This window comes from Bufo gargarizans, chromosome 5 (assembly GCF_014858855.1).
Source record: "Bufo gargarizans isolate SCDJY-AF-19 chromosome 5, ASM1485885v1, whole genome shotgun sequence".
Classification (NCBI taxonomy): Eukaryota; Metazoa; Chordata; class Amphibia; order Anura; family Bufonidae; genus Bufo; species Bufo gargarizans.
In genome coordinates this window covers 24,655,741-24,676,590 of record NC_058084.1, presented here as the reverse complement: position 1 = coordinate 24,676,590, position 20,850 = coordinate 24,655,741, and the positions used below count along the sequence as shown (strand labels likewise).

The 20,850-nt window shown below is 45.0% G+C and overlaps 1 protein-coding gene across 1 annotated transcript in view; it reads left to right on the top strand.

Annotated features, from left to right (window-relative positions):
* Nucleotides 1–20,850, top strand: part of LOC122938835 (NXPE family member 3-like) — an 86,129-nt gene that overhangs the window by 41,837 nt on the left and 23,442 nt on the right. The window lies entirely within an intron of this gene.

The following is a 20,850-nucleotide window of genomic DNA, read 5'->3' as shown; positions in this document are numbered from 1 at the left end:
CAGGTGGTTCGGAAGGGGCTGGCCCTATCTGACCTCATTTCCTGGTTTTGCACAGAAAGTAATTAGACTCACATAATACAATCAAATTCAAATACAGTGGAGAACATATAGAATCAGGTTTATAAAAGATAAAAAAAAAGGAAAGAATATCTTTTCTATAGTTTGTTTTAAAACGAATATATATCACAACCGGAAGGGGGGGGCAGTTGTTTTTTTGTGTTTTTTTTTGCATTCCAGAGTGGAACACATATGGAAAGGAAGCTGGATGAAAGATCCCTTTGACTCCTCTAAGTGAATTCAGGTGGGGGTCTCTGCGATATTCTTTACGGCGGCTGGGAGGCTTTTCCTGAGGGATTAAGCTAGAGGAGTGAGGGAGTAGGATGGGAGGTGCGTTCCACTGTGGAACGCTCCAGGTCGGAAGTTTAATGGGGCTGCTGTGCCTTACCTCGGAACGCAAGAGCTTCCGGGGGATAGTGCGCTCCACCGTGGAATGCAACCGGTAGTGCTCTCCGCCGCGATGTGCACCACTGCGGGCCGCCTGTACTTCCCTGTGGAACATGACAAGGAGGGCATGTCAAAAAAGGGCGGGTGCATGAAGTGGGGACTAGATATATTGATATTATTGCCGTCAGAACCTATCCATTGGTATAACTAATAACTACTGATTCATAATTTTGTAATTAGTGGGCATGTAAAATGAATAATAATGAATGATCAAATAATGTTTGGGGATGTGAATTTATGATAATTATAGATATAAAAAAAGATTTCATTACTACAGAGACCATTATGTGGGAGATTATAAATAAGGGATGGAAAAGGTATAAAAAAAACTAAACATGGTGAGCCAAAGGTGTGTCTGAGTATTGTAAGGGATCGTCTCTTTTCAGGGGGTCGCACTCACAGATATCTCACCAGACAACGGATTTTCATGTCCAAACTGTGCATTTATTTTGACAGTCTTCTTATAAAGGATAGTCCAGTTATACATCACTGGGTGGGGTGAGGTTCCCGCACCGCCAACACTTAAAACACAAATAAACTCCTGCCCGTCTAGGCGCTACCTACACACAATACGTCCCTACCTCACTCATAGACTGACTGAGACCACACACAGAGCCTCTGCTTCACAGAACAGTCTCGCTCTCCCTCCTCAGACTGACCTCCTCTGAGGCGCTTTATGCCAGCCTGATTACAGCAGGCCTCGCCTGCGATCACCTCAGGTAGAAAGGAAAACCCGTACTGGAAGGGTGTGGACTGGGAACTCCCTCTACCAAGCCTAGCCGCCAGTGCAAGTAAAATTCAGCCCAGAAAATGTATACAGAAATGTCTCAGTAAACTATGCTTTACTGAGACCACTGCCACTCTCTGGATTTTATCTGTCTCACCCATCTGAGGTAACTGAAGTGGGACAACACACCTTCCAGCACTGTTCACATTACCACAGTATGTATGTATGTATATATATATATTGATCGAAAAAGTTCATAAGAACTAATAAAACTTTAAGTTGATTAATAAGATACATCAGTTCATGTTGTAATTCATAAAATTAATACATGGGTCATTATCGTCATCCATAATTGCTATGTTCTAAAGACTCGTTTAAGCCGAAGGGAGTCAAGGAATTGAAACTGAATATCCAAAACTTTTCTTTCCTGCATAGTTGCAGGAAAAGAGATGAGATGAGGGCTGAGATCAAGTCCCTCTAACCCACAATAGGATCGACCTTAGGAAGTATAAATATAATATAGTTCGGAAAAAACTATTCAAACTTAAACGTGAAAATAAATCACATATGGTACACAATTTGAATAAAGAAAGGACCTCCAAAACATCTCCTCCCAACCCTCATACATTTCCCACCCATCAAAACACACACTTTTTACATCCACACCACTTCAAATCCATTACCATCAAGACCAAAACTTATCACAATACTACGTTTAGACAACCCCGGTTTGATTACGGTAGTCAGAAAGAAAAATCAACACCCGCCATCAGAAACAATTTTTCTCCCACTTTAATCTCAAACAAGCCTATTTGCCCTCAGATATAGAGTTGAGCAGACACCTGGATGTTCGGGTTCGCCAGGTTCGGCCGAACTTCGGAAAAAAGGTTGGAGTTCGGGACCCAAACTCGAACCAAAACCCCATTAAAGTCAATGGGAACCTGAACTTTTGAGCACTAAAATGGCTCTAAAAAAGTAATGGAAAGGGCTAGAGGGATGCAAAAGGCAGCAAAATGTGGTTAAGATCATGGCAAGTGCTCTGCTCTGGATGGGGAAATGACTTCAAATAACATAAAATATGTAAAAATATAAATCTTGATCTTGGAAGAGGAGGTCCATATGGAGTAGGAGGTTACAGAGGCGGTGGTGGAGGAGGAGGAGGAGGTAGCCAACACAGTTTTTTTTCTTTTGTTTTATTTTATTATTTAAATTTTTTTGTTTAAATCCGGGTAGATTGAAGGAACGTTAAATATGAAAATAATAAATATTTTAATGAAACTTATTGAGGGGTATTGATAAAATCAGGCTTACAGGAACTCAGAGATGTGGAGAGGGATCAGGTAATAGTCCATCCAACACTCTGAGAGCCTGACTAGTAGCCTGTGTCCAAGGTCAGCGTCCAGTGTTGGGGCACACTGATAGACGTATGACCTAGGTCCACAGGGTGTAATAAGTGCACCTCTCAGCGCAGGGACTGACACTATTGATCAACTCCACTGATCATATGCATTTGCTTTGGATCCCAAGCATTGCCGTGGAGGATCAGTACAGTAAGAGCAGCTCAAATGGGTTATGGTGTACCCTCATGCTGCTGCTAAAACACCTGAATGGTGCGTCTAATGGAGTAGATATGCTCACATGTGGATAGTTCTGGTGACAAGGTGATCACTTAATAAAACTTCCTTATTAGGTGAGCGATACATGACACAGCAATCGCTCTACGCGTTTCGACATGCAGTATATTTTACATGTCTCATCAGGAGCGAAACTGCTGTATTACAGTGTCAAATTGAATGGAGCAGCTATACTGTGATATGGCTGCATCGGCGCTGTGATGGCTGTGTGCGGCCAGCCACACGCCGGATATATATAATCTAAGCCCCGCTCCTCGAATGGGTGTCGGCTCCGGTCTCCAATCAGGGACGGAGGCGCGTCTGCTGACCCGCTCCCTGACCCGACTGTCGCACAATGCGGCGTCATACATTCGCGAGGAGGAGCAGAACTCTGCTCGAAAATATGGGGGAATATTCAAATGCGGTTTAAATTGTCGACTAACCATACTTAAGAAAATCGATCAAGGTGCAGAGGGAGAATCGAAACATAAGAAGTGCCATCGAAAAAACGGCTTAGATCTATCACACAGAGAGCATATGAATGAGATAAGTGACAATCGAATAAGCCACATTAACACAGAGGGTGGCATCAGACTGTGCTACAAAGGTGCAATCAATTCAAAATAAATGACAATCGAATAAACCACATTAACACAGAGGGTGGCATCAGACTATGCTAGAAAGGTGCCATCCACAAACTCTGCGGCGACACGCTGATACATCATGTATACCACAATGTCGCACACCATGCTGGGCGGTGGCACCAAAGCTATACTAAAAAGATGCCACCTAGGAACTCTGTGGCACCATAATAATAACACGCCCCTAGTGTCTTAGATGAAGAGAACGACATTGCCTCATTCAATCCCTTAGGGTGCACTGTGTCCAATTTAAAAAAAACATTCGGTCTCTTTGCGGAGTAATGGCACATCAATGTCCCCTCCGCGAATGGATGTAACAATATGCTCGATCCCTTTGACCTTTAGTACATCTGGATTACCACCATGATAATCACATACGTGGCGTGCCACGGATGTGACACGTTTATTTTTGATGTCCAGTAGGTGTTCACCAATACGTCTCCGTAATTCACGTCTGGTCTTACCCACATACTGTACACCGCATTGGCAAGTCAAGAGATACACCACTCCCACTGATGTACATCTAATGAGGGATCTGATGGAAAATCTTTCTTTCATCACTTGGCTAGTGAAGTATGCCCCATTCATGATGTTGTTGCAGATAATACATGTACCACACGGAAAGGTACCAGTAAGTGTATTCTTTAGCCATGTGTCGGGTGTTGGATGTGAGTAGATACTATGGACCAGACGGTCACGTATATTGGAGCTGCGGCGAAAGGTGATGGAAGGATAATCCAGCACCAGCTCACCAATGTCTGGGTCAGACTGCAGAATTGGCCAATGTTTCTGAAGAATATCACGTACATGTTTCTCCACCTTATCGTACGTAGCTATAATTCTCACAAAATTATGGCCCTGAAGCCTCTGTTTGGGAATCAGTAGTTGATCACGACTGACACTCATAGAGTGATGGTATGCTCTCTTGAGTGTTTGCTCAGGATATCCCCTATGCTTGAATCGTGTCCTCAGATCATTGGCAGCCACCTTAAAATCACTCATTTCTGAGCAATTCCTCCTGGCTCTCAGGTACTGGCCTTTAGGAATGCCACTCCTGAAAGCCAGGGGATGGCCACTATCCCACCTCAGTAGGCTGTTCGTGGCAGTCTGCTTACGAAACAGATTTGTTGTGATTTTCCTATCTGTCCCTACTGCAATAGTTAGATCTAAAAATGTGATGGCCCGCTCCTGGATCTCAGACGTAAAGAATAAACCAAGCTGGTTGATGTTCAACTCAGCTACAAATTTGGTGAACAAATCCTTGGTGCCCTTCCACGGTAGAAACACGTCGTCGATATACCTGATCCAAATTACTATCGACGACGTGTACTGCTCCATGGCATCACCAAAGACAACCTCCTTTTCCCACCAGCCCAGGTAGAGATTTGCGTAGGTAGGCGCACACGGCCTACCCATCGCAACTCCCCTGAGCTGGTGGAAAAAGTGACGATCAAAAAGGAACACGTTGTGACTCAGCACAAAGTCCAACAGTTCCATGACAAAGGCGTTGTGACGATTCAAGTGTGCACCCCTCTGTTGAAGGAAGGCCTGTACAGCTAAACACTCAGTATCAAGTAGTATAGAACTGTACAGAGCCTCCACATCAAGGCTCGCAAGCCAAGTATCCTCGTCACACTAATTACCCTCCAAGCGTTGTAGGACATCCATAGTGTCACGTGCAACAGATGGTAAACTAGCCACAAAGGGCCTCAGTATCACGTCAATGTACGTACTGACATTGGCCATGAGACTGCCAATGCCTGACACTATGGGCCTGCTTTTCATAGGTATACTCTGCTTGTGAAGCTTGGGTAAGCTATAAAACACAGCCCGAACCAGAAACTTGGGTAGCAAAAAGTCCAGTTCCACTTTATTAATAAGCTTATCACTTAAAGCTCCATTGAGAATTTCAGATAACTGGTTTCTAAAAATGGAAGTAGGAGACGCCTATATGTGGTGGTATCATGTAAGATGCTGTGACACATCTCACAATATGCTTCCTGGTCCATGATGACAATATTGCCCCCCTTGTCTGAGGGTTTGATAACTATGGTCGAGTCTCCCTCTAAGTCTCCCAAGGCTTGTCTTTCATGGGGATAAGGTTGTCAACACCAAAATGCTGACCCTTCAATTTATGAAGGTCCTGGGTGACAACCGATATGAAAGTATCAATGGGTGTGGACCTAGGTCATACGTCTATCAGTGTGCCCCAACACTGGACGCTGACCTTGGACACAGGCTACTAGTCAGGCTCTCAGAGTGTTGGATGGACAATTACTTGATCCTTCTCCACATCGAATATTCGTAATTATTCCAATTATCGCAAATAATATGCGATTTAATTAATCGCGTATTGCGATTTTTTTATTTTTTATTTTTCCCTTAGGCAACGTTCCTATGACTAATTGACTATGGCTAGGCTAATATGTGCATTTTACGTATATTCCTAATATTGCTCTAACTTCGTAATATTCTAAAAGACGAAGTTAGAGCAATATTGCGAAATTTTGTAAAATACACATATTGAATATTTTACAAAATTTTGTAATATTGCTCTAACTTCGTCTTTTAGAATATTACGAAGTTAGAGCAATATTAGGAATATACGTAAAAGTTAAAATCGCAATTCGATTATTATAACTTGACTTAATCGAATTGCGATTTCAACTTAACAAACACTGCTATATTCCATATTCGTTAATTCTAGCCTAATATGGAATATAGCAGTGCTAAGTTGAAATTGCAATTCGATTATTAAAACTTGAATTAATCGAATTGCGATTTCAACGTAATTCTCAAATCCGAGAAATCTAGTATATGGAGACGTTCCCATGGTGATGCGGATGCTCCATGAGCACGGAAGTCGGCAGAAGCGGAAACGGGCACTGACTGGAGCAGCCAGGAAGCCAGAAATCCAAAGGACAGGTAAGAACTACTTTAGGGAAGTGGGAAAGTAAAAAATATAACAATAAAAAAAAAAAAAAAAAAAACGAATATTCGATTTTGCGAATATATAGAACGATATTCTAAATATTTGCAGAATCTCGAAATTGCGATATTCGAGAAAAAAATCGCAATTAGAATATTCGCGCTCTTGTCAGCCATCCGTTTATATCTTTCACCTATTTTTTTAAATTAACTTGAATCTTCCGCCAGATAGATGACAAAGAGGAAGAGAACCTCTCCTCTTCCGGTATCCCAGAAGTTTCGGTCTACCCCATAACAAGGGGCGTTATGCATGGAGGAAAAAGAACACAGCATTCCAAGAAAAACACCTGCTACCTACAGTAAAATATGGTGGTGGTTCCATCATGCTGTGGGGCTGTGTGGCCAGTGCAGGGACTGTAAATCTTGTCAAAGTTGAGGGACACATGGATTCCACTCAGTATCAGCAGATTCTGGAGACCAATGTCCAGGAATCATTGACAAAGCTGAAGCTGCGCCGGGGCTGGATCTTTCAACAAGACAATGACCCTAAACACTGCGCAAAATCCACTAAGGCATTTATGCAGAGGAACAAGTACAACGTTCTGGAATGGCCATCTCAGTCCCCAGACCTGAATATATTTGAAAATCTGTGGTGTGACTTAAAGAGAGCTGTCCATGCTCGGAAGCCATCAAACCTGAATGAACTAAAGATGTTCTGAAAAGAGGAATGGTCCAAAATACCTTCAACCAGAATCCAGACTCTCATTGCAACCTACAGGAAGCATTTAGAGGCTGTAATTTCTGCAAAAGGATGATCTACTAAATATTGATTTTATTTATTTTTTGTGGTGCCCAAATTGATGCACCTGCCTAATTGTGTTTTAACAATTATAGCACACTTTCTGTAAATCCAATAAACTTCATTTCACTTCAATATCACTGTGTGTGTCTCCTATATGATATATTTAACTGACATTTTTTATTGTAACAACAACCAACGATTTATACAGGAAAATCATGACGATTAACAAGGTTGCCCAAACTTTCGCATCCCACTGTATCAGTTGACTCCTGTCTACGGTTGTTCAAGGTAAACTCAGATAAAGACAAGAACGAGGACCACTCATCCTGATTCTCAGCGACAAAACACCTTATATAGGTCTTCAGGTTTTGGTTAGTGCGCTCAGTTTTACCATTCGACTGAGGATGAAAAGCCGAAGAGAAAGACAACTGAATACCCAAACGAGAACAAATTGCCCTCCTAAACCTGGAAACAAATCCCCCTATCAGACACCACATCAGAGGGAATGCCATGTAATTTCACAATGATATCAATAAAAACCTGAGCAAGAGTTTTCGCATTGGGCAAACCTGATAATGGTACACAGTGAGCCATCTTGCTGAAGCGGTCCACAGCCACCAAAATCATAGTTTTCCCAGAGGAACTCGGCAAATCAGTAATGAAGTCCATGGACAAATACTTCCAAGGACAAGAACGGATCGACGAAGGAAGACGAGATCGTGATGGCCGAGTGTGAGCCATCTTTGAGCGTGCACAGCTGTCACTGCTGCTACATAACTCTCAACACTTTTACGCAACCCTGGCCACCAGAATCTCCGGGAAATAAGATCCACAGTGTATATACTTCCTGGATGTCCTGCAAGGACAGTATCATGATGTTCCTTGAATACCTTGTATCGCAGTTCAGAAGGAGCAAACAACTTGCCTGGAGGACAAGAATCAGGTGCCTCCTCTTGAGCCCCCAACACTTCTATCTCTAGCTCGGGGTAAAGAGCGGAAACCACCACCCCATCAGCCAAAATGGGAGCGGGATCCTCCTAATCCCCCCCCCCCGGAAAGCTCTGTAACAACGCATCCGCTTAGACGTTTTTAATACCAGGGTGACGGGTGACCACAAAATTGAACTTCTGATGCATCAAACTCCACATGGGCGCAGAAGCAAAACATTTCTTAGCAGAAAAAGCCTGTAATGCCTCATCCGACCAGACAGAGAAGTCAGCGCCCTTCCTAGTCCTATCTGTCAAAGGTTTGACAATGGTGGAAAAATTCTGGATGAATTTTCTGTAGTAATTAGTAAATCCTAAAAACCGCATCAAAGCTTTCTAATTCTCCGGCCGGTCCTATTGCAGTACCGCACGGACCTTTCCGGGATCCATACGAAAACCGGAGGCAGAAAGCAAGTACCCCAAAAAACGGCAGCTCCTGAACAGCAAACACACATTTTTGCAACTTAGCATACAATTTATTCTCCCGAAGGATCAATAAGACTTGTCTCAAATGATCCTGATGAGTCTTCATATCGGGAGAGAGTAAATTAGTGTAACGGACCGTTTCAGCAGACAAGGGGTTAAAATACGTTTAGGCGATATGCCCCTTTCTGAGAGACAGGCACAGCTACTGCAGAACACCAAACTCCCAAACTGGATACAAAATAGCACTCCAAACTGGAACCTCGCGAATAGCTGCCAGCAGAACAGGAAAAGCATCCAATCAGCTTACACTCCTGGCAATCAGTCTCTAACAGCATACAGGGAATCCCCCCAATAACGAGACAAGGCTCCGTGTTGAGGGTCAAACAGTGGTCTGACTGTACTTCAGGTACAGCCTCTTTTATTCATAAAAAACAAACATAGTACTGCCCACAGGGTTTTGAAATCCAACCAATCAATATCTTACAACACACACAATGCAAGTACAGCAACCAATCGTTCACGCCCCCTAGAGAACCAGAAGGAAGACTGCGACACAGAACAGATACAACACATCCCCACAATGCATCATGGTTTCCTCCTCTATGTCCCGGAGACAACCGAGGGCAATCCAATTATCTCTCAGGACAAAGGGGAGATCGCCAATACACATGTGGAGACAACAGGACAGACATCACCATTTAAACACACAATGGGACAATGGAACACACCCAGCATATTCCTCCCAAGCTGACAAGTTACACTTATTATAAGTTGTTGCAACTTTGTGAGGTTACATTGTCCATACATATAACTTACATCAATTTAAACAGTATAACTTGGGGACAAACCTATCCAAAATTCACCTGAATAGGTTCAGGGGTTTAAAAGTTAGCAAAAGTATCTCAAAGGGCCGTAATCCTGGGGCAGGAGGCTGGCAAACAGCCCCCTCCAAAACACCGTGGCGAGGTTGGTTTCGCCACAATTAGTATGTCATCGAGGTAAATAACCACAAACCTCCCCACCAAATGATGAAAAATGTCATTGATATTGCACTGAAAGACTGCTGGAGCATTAGTTAAACCAAAGGGCATGACTAGATTCTCGAAGTGACCCTCGGGGGTATTGAAGGCAGTTTTCCACTCATCTCCTTCCCTGATTCTGATCAGATTATAAGCTCCTCTTAAATCCAACTTAGAAAACACCTTAGCACCAACAATCTGATCAAAAAGATCTGGAATCAAGGGAAGGGGATAAGGATCACGGACTGTAATGAGATTCAGTTCTCAGAAATCTAGGCACGGTCTAAGAGATCCATCCTTCTATTGCGAAAAAGAAGCCAGCGCCCATAGGAGACTTAGATGGTCTAATATGTCCCTTTGCCAAACTCTCTGCAATGTACGCCTGCATAGCTACTCTTTCGGGTTGAGAAAGATTCTATAACTGAGATTTTAGCAATTTTGCTCCGGGGATAAGATTGACCGGACAATCATACTCCCGATTAGGGGGCAACTCTTGAGCTCCACCATCCAAGAATACGTCCAAAAAATCGGAAAGAAACTGAGGCAACACCTTAGTGACCACCCCTTAAATAGAGATACTAAGACAGTTGTCCAGGCAAAATTCACTCCAATTCCTGATTTGTCTTGTTTGCCAGTCAATGGTAGGGTTATGTTTTATCAACCATGGTAGACCCAGAACCATCGAAGCAGGCAAACCTTTCATAACAAAACAAGAAATGAACTCCACATGAGAATCACACACCCTCAAATAAATATCCTGAACAATATGAGCTAGACATCTTTGCGAGAGGGGGACGGAATCTATAGCAAACACAGGTATCTCTTTGCATAATGCGGTACTTTTAAAACCATGACTCTGAACAAACTGAAAATCAATAAGATTAACCCCTGCGCCACTGTCAACAAATACCTTTCACTTAAAATTTCCAGAGTCTGCCATGCCTGGCAGGTGGAATCTGGTACTGCAGGTAGGATACAAATATGCCTGCTATGACTCCCCATTCACACTACCAAGAGTAAGGAAGGTTTTTTTTTCCTTTGAAGGGATCCACTATTTGTTTTTCATTACCTCTTCAAAGTTTAATAAAAGGGCACATATTAGCGAAATGCCCTTCTTTACCACAGAAGTAACACAGTCTATTCAGCTTCCGAATATTCCTATTGCTAGAGAAAGAAGTAACCAGACCCAATTGCATAGGCTCCTCTCTAGCCCCTAATTTAGGTATTAGAGTACCCCGAGGGACAGTAGGGACTGATTCCCCACCAGACAGCACCCCCTGCCTGAAGGGAACCTTGCATCTCTCCCTAAGACGTCTATCAATCCGTACAGCCAAAGACATGGCCGCCTCCAAGGAATCAGGTTTTTCATGAAATGCAAGGGCATCTTTTAATCTCTCAGATAGACCCTGATAGAACTGACTACGGAGTACAGTATCATTCCACTCCGAGTCAGTCGCCCATCTTCTAAATTCAGCACAATACATCTCAGCAGTACATTCCCCTTGGCACAAGCTGCGCAACATAGATTCAGCCATGGAGACCCGGTCAGGGTCATCATAAATCAGGCCCAGGGCTCCGAAAGTCAGTATATAAAAAGCCCAAGACTGAGCGTCACCTTTTAACAGAGAAATAATAATCCCAACTCTCAGTTTTTTGTCTCCAGACAAGACTCGGACACAGACTCCCCGGAAATCCTATCAGGGAGAGCAACCTTATTTTCAAGTCTGGACTGACTCCCACCAGCAGAGCCATGTAGCGGAAAATTCTGACACGGTGCAACTGAATTACAGAGGTCATCTACCTCACAAGTTAATTCTTGCATGCAATCAGCCAAAGCATCCATTTTGCATGGAACAAGGGAAACAAAATAACGGTAGTGGCGGGTTATAATGTCACGATAGGTAGGGAAGGGAACAGCAAACTGAAAGACAAACTAAACGGATTAGGCCCCACAAGCTAGGGAAAACCCAAGGTCACCACCTAGCAATCTCTGACACACTTTCCCTAGTCTGCTAAACCCATGTGCATACCTCAATGGTAGATATAAGATAAGATAAGATAGATAAGATGCCTTTATTGTCACTGTACAATACAATGTAATACAATGTACAATACAATGAAATGTTGTATTGTACAACATTTTCCCCAGATATACACATGTCTCCGTGCCTAGGACTATAACACACTAAACAGACCCTCAGCAATAGGGAAAAAGGATAAGAGACACTTAGCGCCTTCTACCACCGAAAGTGCTAGCGTCCCCACTAGAGGCCTAGACCAGATGAGATACGAGAAGGAGCAGATGATCCACCAAGCATCCAAAGCTCACACAAGGTAGAACTATAACCCACAAAGGCTATAGGGAGAGGGAGGAATAAATAGCCTCCCCAATGACCAAACGAACCACATCTAATAGGAGGTGGGATTCTGTTCAAACCCAAAACAAAACCAACTGTCAGATCGAGTCACGTGCAGCAACTCTGACAGATCGTCTCAGAACACCCACAGGGCAGGGTGTGACAGAGGGGTGCACGTATTGGTGTATTGAGCTTATCCTTTACTTCCCTCCCCGGTAAAGTAAGTCCTTTACCATTGCCATTTTCTTGATCCTACATTACCATCAGTGGTAATAATAATGATGTTCATGTATGTTGTTAATTACTGATTTTAAACTATGTCTCTTTGTATTCATTATATAATCTAAATATGTCTACTCATACTTCATGAAACGTATTACACTTCAGACTCTGAACACTTCGGCTCTGTGGCGCCCCCTCGCTGCCCCTGGGCCAGCTGTGTACTGATAGTCATAGTTACAGCAGAAGCCACGACAGCAGCAGCACAGTATGAAACCTGACCAACAAGGCAGGAGATTAGCGACTGTATAGGGGAAACAATGGAGAGATTTCAACATATAGCGACTGTGATGCAGGAAAATACATCCAATCAGGTTCGGTACACTTATTGAATTTAATAAGATTTGCAACAGTTTTCAGAACAAAATGCACAATTGGACAGAGTTCAGTGCACTGATGACACTAAATATGTCAGCCAGTACATTTAAGATGTTTGAATGTGTGTGTAAGTGGGCTGATAGCTGGCAACTATACATTAGGTAAAAGTGAGTACTGTAGCTTTAAATTTGACCTTAGTGGATGGAAATGGCTGTAGCCCAGTAACGCACATTATTGCACTTCAATGGAGCTGACACTGACACTGTCCTGTCCAGGGTTGACAACCAGAATTTCTTTTTTTGGGAGAACTTATCCCAAACTGACGGACAGCCAACATTTTTTACGGACAAATTGGAAAACCATAAGGAATGATAAAGATTATAAGTGATAGATGTCTATAGCTCAATATACTGATAAGGACTCATCACCAGCAGTTACTGCGAGATGTAAACTGATAATAATCACCAGCAAAATAATCTAGTCAAGTATCACCAGCCTCAAAAAAAATCATGCCCCCCTCAATCCACTAGCAAAGTTTATTATACACCTTAAATTACCAGAAAATGAATATATCTGATAAAAAAAACAACAACAATAAAACTCAACGTAACTGGCACTATGTGCTGGGAAAGGTTTGCATCACTTAGAGCTGTGGAGTCCACTCTAAGTCCATCGATGCAATAATCTTTAGTCCACGGCCAGCTCTTCACAGCTTTCTGTATGAGGCTTCCAGGCTCATTTTCTTACATACAAATTCTATATAGAATAATGGAGCAACTTACATTGTTCTATACAGATTGCAATCTGATGATTGCTAGTTGGAGTCCACTTGGGAATGTAAAAAAAAGTTTTGAAAAATAATACAAAAATATATATAAAAGATATAAACCTCTTCCCATTCCTGTACTTCACTCCAGGACACCTCACAGACAATGTCCTGATGCCAAGCAGAAATAGGATTTTATCAGTGGCCGGGCTTAGAAGCAGAAAGAAGAGTAAAAAGTGGGGGAAATCTCATACTTTCCAACTCTTCTGGAGCATCTGGAAGGCTACAGATAAAAGTGTTCGCAAATCTCCTGTGCATCCCTGATACTCCTTGGCCTCTAGCCGTGCAGTCTGCCATTACTACAGTGTATAACATCCAGCCTCTAGCCATGCAGACTACCATTACCACAGTGTATAACATCCAGCCTCTTGTAATGCAGACTACCATTACCACAGTGTATAACATCCAGCCTCTAGCCATGCAGTCTACCGATACCACAGTGTATAACATCCAGCCTCTAGCCATACAGTCTACCATTACCACAGTGTATAACATACAGCCTCTTGTAATGCAGACTACCATTACCACAGTGTATAACATCCAGTCTCTAGCCGTGCAGTCTACCATTACCACAGTGTATAACATCCAGCCTCTAGCCGTGCAGTCTATCATTACCACAGTGTATAACATCCAGCCTCTAGCCATGCAGTCTACCATTACCACAGTGTATAACATCCAGCCTCTAGCCATGCAGTCTACCATTACCACAGTGTATAACATCCAGCCTCTAGCCATGCAGACTACCATTACCACAGTGTATAACATCCAGCCTCTAGCCATGCAGTCTACCATTACCACAGTGTAAAACATCCAGCCTCTAGCCGTACACTCTAAGATTACCATCAGACGCCAGATAGAGAAGTGTGACATATCACAGAAAACATCTCCACTGCCCCAGAGTCCAGTGGCAACATACCTTACACCACTCCATTCCATGCTTGGCATTCTGCTTGGTGATGTAAGGCTTGCATAGCACTCACAGTTGATGATGGCATATCTTGGAGGGAAGAAATTGCATCTGATTGGGAACATGAACTTGATCATAACCAATCAGAGACAAACCTCTTTCTTTTATCTGTGGCCCCTCAAGGTTTCATAACACATTTACCTTGGGACCTCTATATCCTTCCGCCACATCAACTTCCACTCGTATCTCCTCTGGGGCACACTCTTATACAGGGCAAGGTTTAAACAATTGAGTGTTCACTATGTAGCACCCCAGACCTGGGGGTAGAGATGTCGCGAATATTAAATTTTCCATTCGCGAACAGCGAACGCGAGTTTTCGCAAATGTTCGCGAACGGGCGAACCGCCATTGACTTCAATGGGCAGGCGAATTTTAAAACCCACAGGGACTCTTTCTGGCCACAATAGTGATGGAAAAGTTGTTTCAAGGGGACTAACACCTGGACTGTGGCATGCCGGAGGGGGATCCATGGCAAAACTCCCATGGAAAATTACATAGTTGACACAGAGCTGGGTTTCAATCCATAAAGGGCATAAATCACCTAACATTCCTAAATTGTTTGGAATAACGTGCTTTAAAACATCAGGTATGATGTTGTATCGATCAGGTAGTGTAACGGTTACACCCGCTTCACAGACATTGACAGACCAAACTCCCCTTTTAATGCACCGCAAACAACCGCAAACAGTCCATTTGCCCAACCGCAAACTTCCCATTTGCACAAGGTTGGATACCAAGCTAGCCATGTCCCGTTGATGTCATTGAAGGTTTCTTCCTCCCAGCCACGTACAACACCAAGGGTCCCCGAAAGGTGAATTGAATTGATTTTTAGAATCGGGAGATGGTTAAAAAACGCTGGCTCCCTCCCCTTTGTTTGAATCCACGGTCACTGCATCTGCGTCAAGCCTGCACACCCAGTAGTCAAGGGGTTCATCGCTCCGTAGAGTGTCGATATCTGCAGTTAAGGCGAGGTAGTCTGCCACCTGTCGGTCGAGTCGTTCTCTAAGGCTGGATCCCGAAGGGCTGTGGCGATGTGTAGGACTGAAAAAGCTCCGCATGTCCTCCATCAACAACACATCTGTAAAGCGTCCTGTCCTTGCCGCCGTGGTCGTGGTAGGAGGAGGATTACTTTCACCTCTTCCCCAGTTAGATTCCCGTTGTGCTGTGACATCCCCCTTATAAGCTGTGTAAAGCATATTTTTTAGTTTGGTTTTGAACTGCTGCATCCTTTCTGACTTCCGGTAATTTGGTAACATTTCCGCCACTTTCTGCTTATACCGGGGGTCTAGTAGCGTGGCCACCCAGTACAGGTCGTTCTCCTTCATCCTTTTTATACGAGGGTCCCTCAACAGACATGACAGCATGAAAGACCCCATTTGCACAAGGTTGGATGCCGAGCTACTCATTTCCCGTTCCTCCTCCTCACTGATGTCATTGACGATCTGTTCTTCCCCCAGCCACGTACAAGACCACGGGTCCCAGATAGGTGACAACAACGAGCTCCCTGGGATGCCTGCTGTGGTTGGTCTTCCTCCTCCTCAAAGCCACATTCCTCCTCTGACTCCTCTTCCAGCGTTGCCGCAGGTCCAGCAAGCGATGCTGATAAGGCTGTTTCTGGTGGTGATGGTGACCACAACTCTTCCTCTTCACGCTCATCTACGGCCTGATCCAGCACTCTTCGCAGGGCATGCTCCAGGAAGAGAACAAATGGGATGAGGTCGCTGATGGTGCCTTCGGTGCGACTGACTAGGTTTGTCACCTCCTCAAAAGGACGCATGAGCCTACAGGCATTGCGCATGAGTGTCCAGTAACGTGGCAAAAAAATTCCCAGCTCCGCAGAGGCTGTCCTAGCACCCCGGTCATACAAATACTCATTGACGGCTTTTTCTTGTTGGAGCAGGCGGTCAAACATTAGGAGTGTTGAATTCCAATGTGTCGGGCTGTCGCAAATCAAGCGCCTCACTGGCATGTTGTTTCGGCGCTGAATGTCTGCAAAGTGCGCCATGGCCATGTAGTAACGCCTGAAATGGCCACACACCTTCCTGGCCTGCTTGAGGACGTCCTGTAAGCCTGGGTACTTAGACACAAATCGTTGTACGATGAGATTCAATACATGTGCAATGCACGGCACATGTGACAACTTGCCCAAATTCAATGCCGCTAACAAATTGCTTCCATTGTCACACACCACTTTGCCGATCTCCAGTTGGTGCGGGGTCAGCCACTGATCCACCTGTGCATTCAGGGCGGACAGGAGTGCTGGTCCGGTGTGGCTCTCTGCTTTCAGGCAAGTCAACCCCAAGACAGCGTGACACTGTTGTATCCGGGATGTGGAATAGCCCTTGGGGAGCTGGGGGGGTTCAGTTGATGTGCAGCCAGATGCCGCAGCAGAAGAGGACTCAGCCAAAGAGGTTATGGAAGAGGATGGAGTAGAGAAGGTGGCAGTAGGCCTGCCTGCAAGTCGTGGCGGTGTCACCAACTCCGCTGCAGAGCCATGCATTCCATGCTTGGCAGCCATCTGCAGGTTGACCCAATGCGCAGTGTAGGTGATATACCTGCCATGACCGTGCTTTGCAGACCAGGTATCAGTGGTCAGATGGACCCTTGCCCCAACACTGTATGCCAGAGATGCCATGACTTCCTTTTCAATCACCGAGTAGAGGTTTGGGATTGCCTTATTAGAAAAAAAAATTGTCCGGGTACCTTCCACTGTGGTGTCCCAATAGCGACAAATTTTTTGATGGCCTCAGACTCCACCAGCTGGTATAGTAAAAGCTGGCGGGCTAAGAGTTCCGTCAAGCCAGCTGTCAGACGCCGGGCAAGGGGGTGACTCTGTGACATCGGCTTCTTATGCTCAAACATTTCCTTAACAGACACCTGACTGTGGGCAGATGAGATGGAACTGCTGAAGGTGAGAGGCGGAGTGGCAGGTGGTTGAGAGGGGGCAAGGAGGACAGCAGTGGTTGACGTGGCTGAAGATGCTGGACCAGGAGGAGGATGGTGGCTTTGAGGTTGTGTGCTGCTTCTACTCTTCATCATGTGTTGATCCCATAGGCGTTTGTGATGTGCGATCATGTGCCTTCGCAAAGCAGTTGTACCGAGGTGGGTGTTGGATTTCCCACAACTCTGTTTCTTTTGGCACAGGTTGCAAATGGCATCGCTGTTGTCAGAGGCAGACACAAAAAAAAAAAAATGCCACACTGCTGAGCTTTGCAATGACGGCATTCTGGTGGTGGCAACAGCATGCGTTGATTGGCGTGCTGTCTGGCTGACCCCGGGTGCCGATACATGCTGTCTGACTGTGCCACTAGCTCCTTGCGACGACCTCCCCCTGCTTCCAACTCGTCTCCTCCTTCTCTCTGTCTCCCCTTCTGAACTTTCCCCCACTTCTTCTTCTCTTCGAGCGGGCACCCACGTGGCATCCACGGACACATCGTCATCATCAACCGCTTCACTTGTATCTGACACCTCAGCAAAGGAAGCAGCAGCGGGTACAACATCATCATCATCATCACACTGTACGTCCATGTGTGTAATGCTGCCTGACTGAGACATATCCCTGTTATCTACATCCTCTGGCAATAATGGTTGCGCATCACTCATTTCTTCCAACTGATGTGTAAACAACTCCTCTGAGGGATCAAGTGAAGCGGCTGTGGTGACTGTGGTGGTAGTGGCGGCGGGCGGGAGAGTGGTAATTTGAGAGCAGGTGACCAAAGCTGAGCTGGAGGAGGATGGTGCGTCAAGGTTCTTAGTGGAAGCTGTTGAAGATTGGGTGTCCTGTGTAAGCCAGTCAACTATTTTCTCCGAATTTTTTTGGTTCAGGGTATGTGGCCTCTGAACACTGGGCATTATTCTAGGGCCAAAGGAAATCAAAGCACCACGAGCACAACGGCCCCTGCGGGGTGGCTTGCCTCTGCCTGTCATTTTTTATTAGATAAGTGTTACTATGCATGCAAGGTACTGTGCCACCCTATATAAGTGGTGGGCAGTGGGCACAGTACAGTCTGTGTGGGCCTGACAAACACGGGCTTGCAAATGTGATTAGATCACAGTTACATTTTAAATATAATTTTTTTTTCTGCAAGGTATTTGGGCGAATGACACCCTGTAACGGTATGAGTGCAGGCCTAGCCAGTAGCCAGTAGCCAGTAGCCACAATACAGTATGTGTGGGCCTGACACACACGGGCTTGCAAATGTGAAAAATATTAAATAGAATTTATTTTTTATCTGCGAGGTATTTTCTGTCACACCCTGTATGGATGGTGCACACAGTACTATCTGTGACTGAGCCTGCAGCTTCTCACACACAGGCAGCCAGGCAACTGCTATATATATATATGAAAAAAAATAAAAATAAAGCAGACTGATGTACCAGCCCTGAAAATGGCTTTTTGGGGTGCTGTCTGGACACTGTCCTTACAGCAGAGGAGTCTGTGGACACAGAGCACTGCCCTAGCTAACGCTTTCCCCATTAGATCAGCAGCAGCAGCAGCAGCACTGTCCCTCCTCTCACTGTGATTGCAGATTCCGAATGAATCTAAAATGGCTGCTGTCCAGGAGGTGGGAGGGTCTGGGAGGAGGGTCTGCTGCTGATTGGCTGGAATGTGTCTGCTGACTGTGAGGTACAGGGTCAAAGTTTACTCAATGATGATGTATAGGGGGCGGACCGAACATCGCATATGTTCGCCCGCCGCGGCGAACCTGAACAAGCAATGTTCGCCGGGAACTATTTGCCGGCGAATAGTTCGGGACATCACTACCTGGGAGTACTATAGCAGCATAATGTTATTGTTTTACGTTATGCATTTTTGTATGTTATTTGGCTTTTTGTACCAGTAGAGAATGTATGGCTATTGTTGGAAAGGAACAGGGCTAACCACCCTGTTCCTGCCCTCTTGGTAGTAGTGGGCTGGTCCTGCTTCCTGCTGAGACCTACAGAGGAGAGAAAGTACACTGCAGAGCTCCTGCTCCTGGACAATGTTCTCCAGATATATCAACTACTTAAGTGAATCCTTGAGGAGAAAGACAGCAGAATGAACAGCTGTAACGGGGTTCCAAAGGAGCACTCGGTCTCCCATCGGCCGCAGACCTGCTGCTTAGCTTCGGGAGAGAGGACTGTGCTTGACCTAGTTCCCAGGGCGGCTTTGCTACCTGGGAGGCTCCCTGCTCCTAAGTCTGCCTTGAGCGCCCAGCTGATCACTCAGTGCTCGACTGGTTGATCTGTCGGTCATGTGACGCTGGCCACGTCATATGACCCTCACTCCCCACTATAAATACAGGCAGCCTGCTGGCCACAGGTTGCCTGTTAATTTAGGTTCCACCTGTGATGTTGTATTTCCTGGCATACTTACCTCCTGCTGAATTCCTGACCATCCTTTGCCTGCTCCTTGTGTACTTTCCTGCTCTCCTGGTATTCTGACCCCGGCCTCCTCCTGACGATCCTCTGCTGACTCCTTTGGTACTTCACGACTCTCCTGGTATTTATGACCCCGGCTTCTCCTGACTATTCTCTGCTTGCTCCATTTGTACTTTGTAGCTTTCCAGGTATTGACTTGGTCCGTTCACGTTCTGTTGTTTGTCTGTCTGTCATCCCTGCACTTATTCTAAGCTAGGGATTGCCGTCCAGTTGTCCCCTGTCATTAAGACTTGCAAGGCAAGTAGGCAGGGCCAGGGGTGAGGGTGGAGCGCAGTGGTCACTTCCCTCCCCCCTGTGTGTGTGTACGCGACCGTTATAACAGCTATATCCAGCATTTAAAGACACTGCTGTGAGGTAAGGGACTACGGCTAATAATCCCATCACTCAGACTGGGAATAACTGAGACATGGCTGGATGATAGCTATGACAGTGGGAATAACTGAGACATGGCTGGATGATAGCTATGACAGTGGGAATAACTGAGACACGGCTGGATGATAGCTATGACAGTGGGAATAACTGAGACACGGCCGGATGATCGCTATGACAGTGGGAATAACTGAGACATGGCTGGATGATCGCTATGACAGTGGGAATAACTGAGACACGGCTGGATGATAGCTATGACAGTGGGAAAAACAGACACGGCTGGATGATAGCTATGACAGTGGGAATAACTGAGACATGGCTGGATGATAGCTATGACAGTGGGAATAACTGAGACACGGCTGGATGATAGCTATGACTGGGCAGTTAATGTACAGGGTTACAATCTGTTTAGAAGGGATCGTCAAAACCGGAGAGGAGGAGGGGTTCTACTTTATGTAAAGTCTTGTCTAAAGCCCACAGTCCGGGAAGATATAAGTGAGGGACATGAACATGTGGAGTCTCTGTGGGTAGAATTACATGGAGATAAAAACAACAATAAATTGCTAATAGGAGTTTACTATAAACCACCTAATATACCAGAGTCCACAGAAAATCTACTACTAAACGAGATAGACGAGGCGGCAAATCATAATGAGGTGGTTATTAT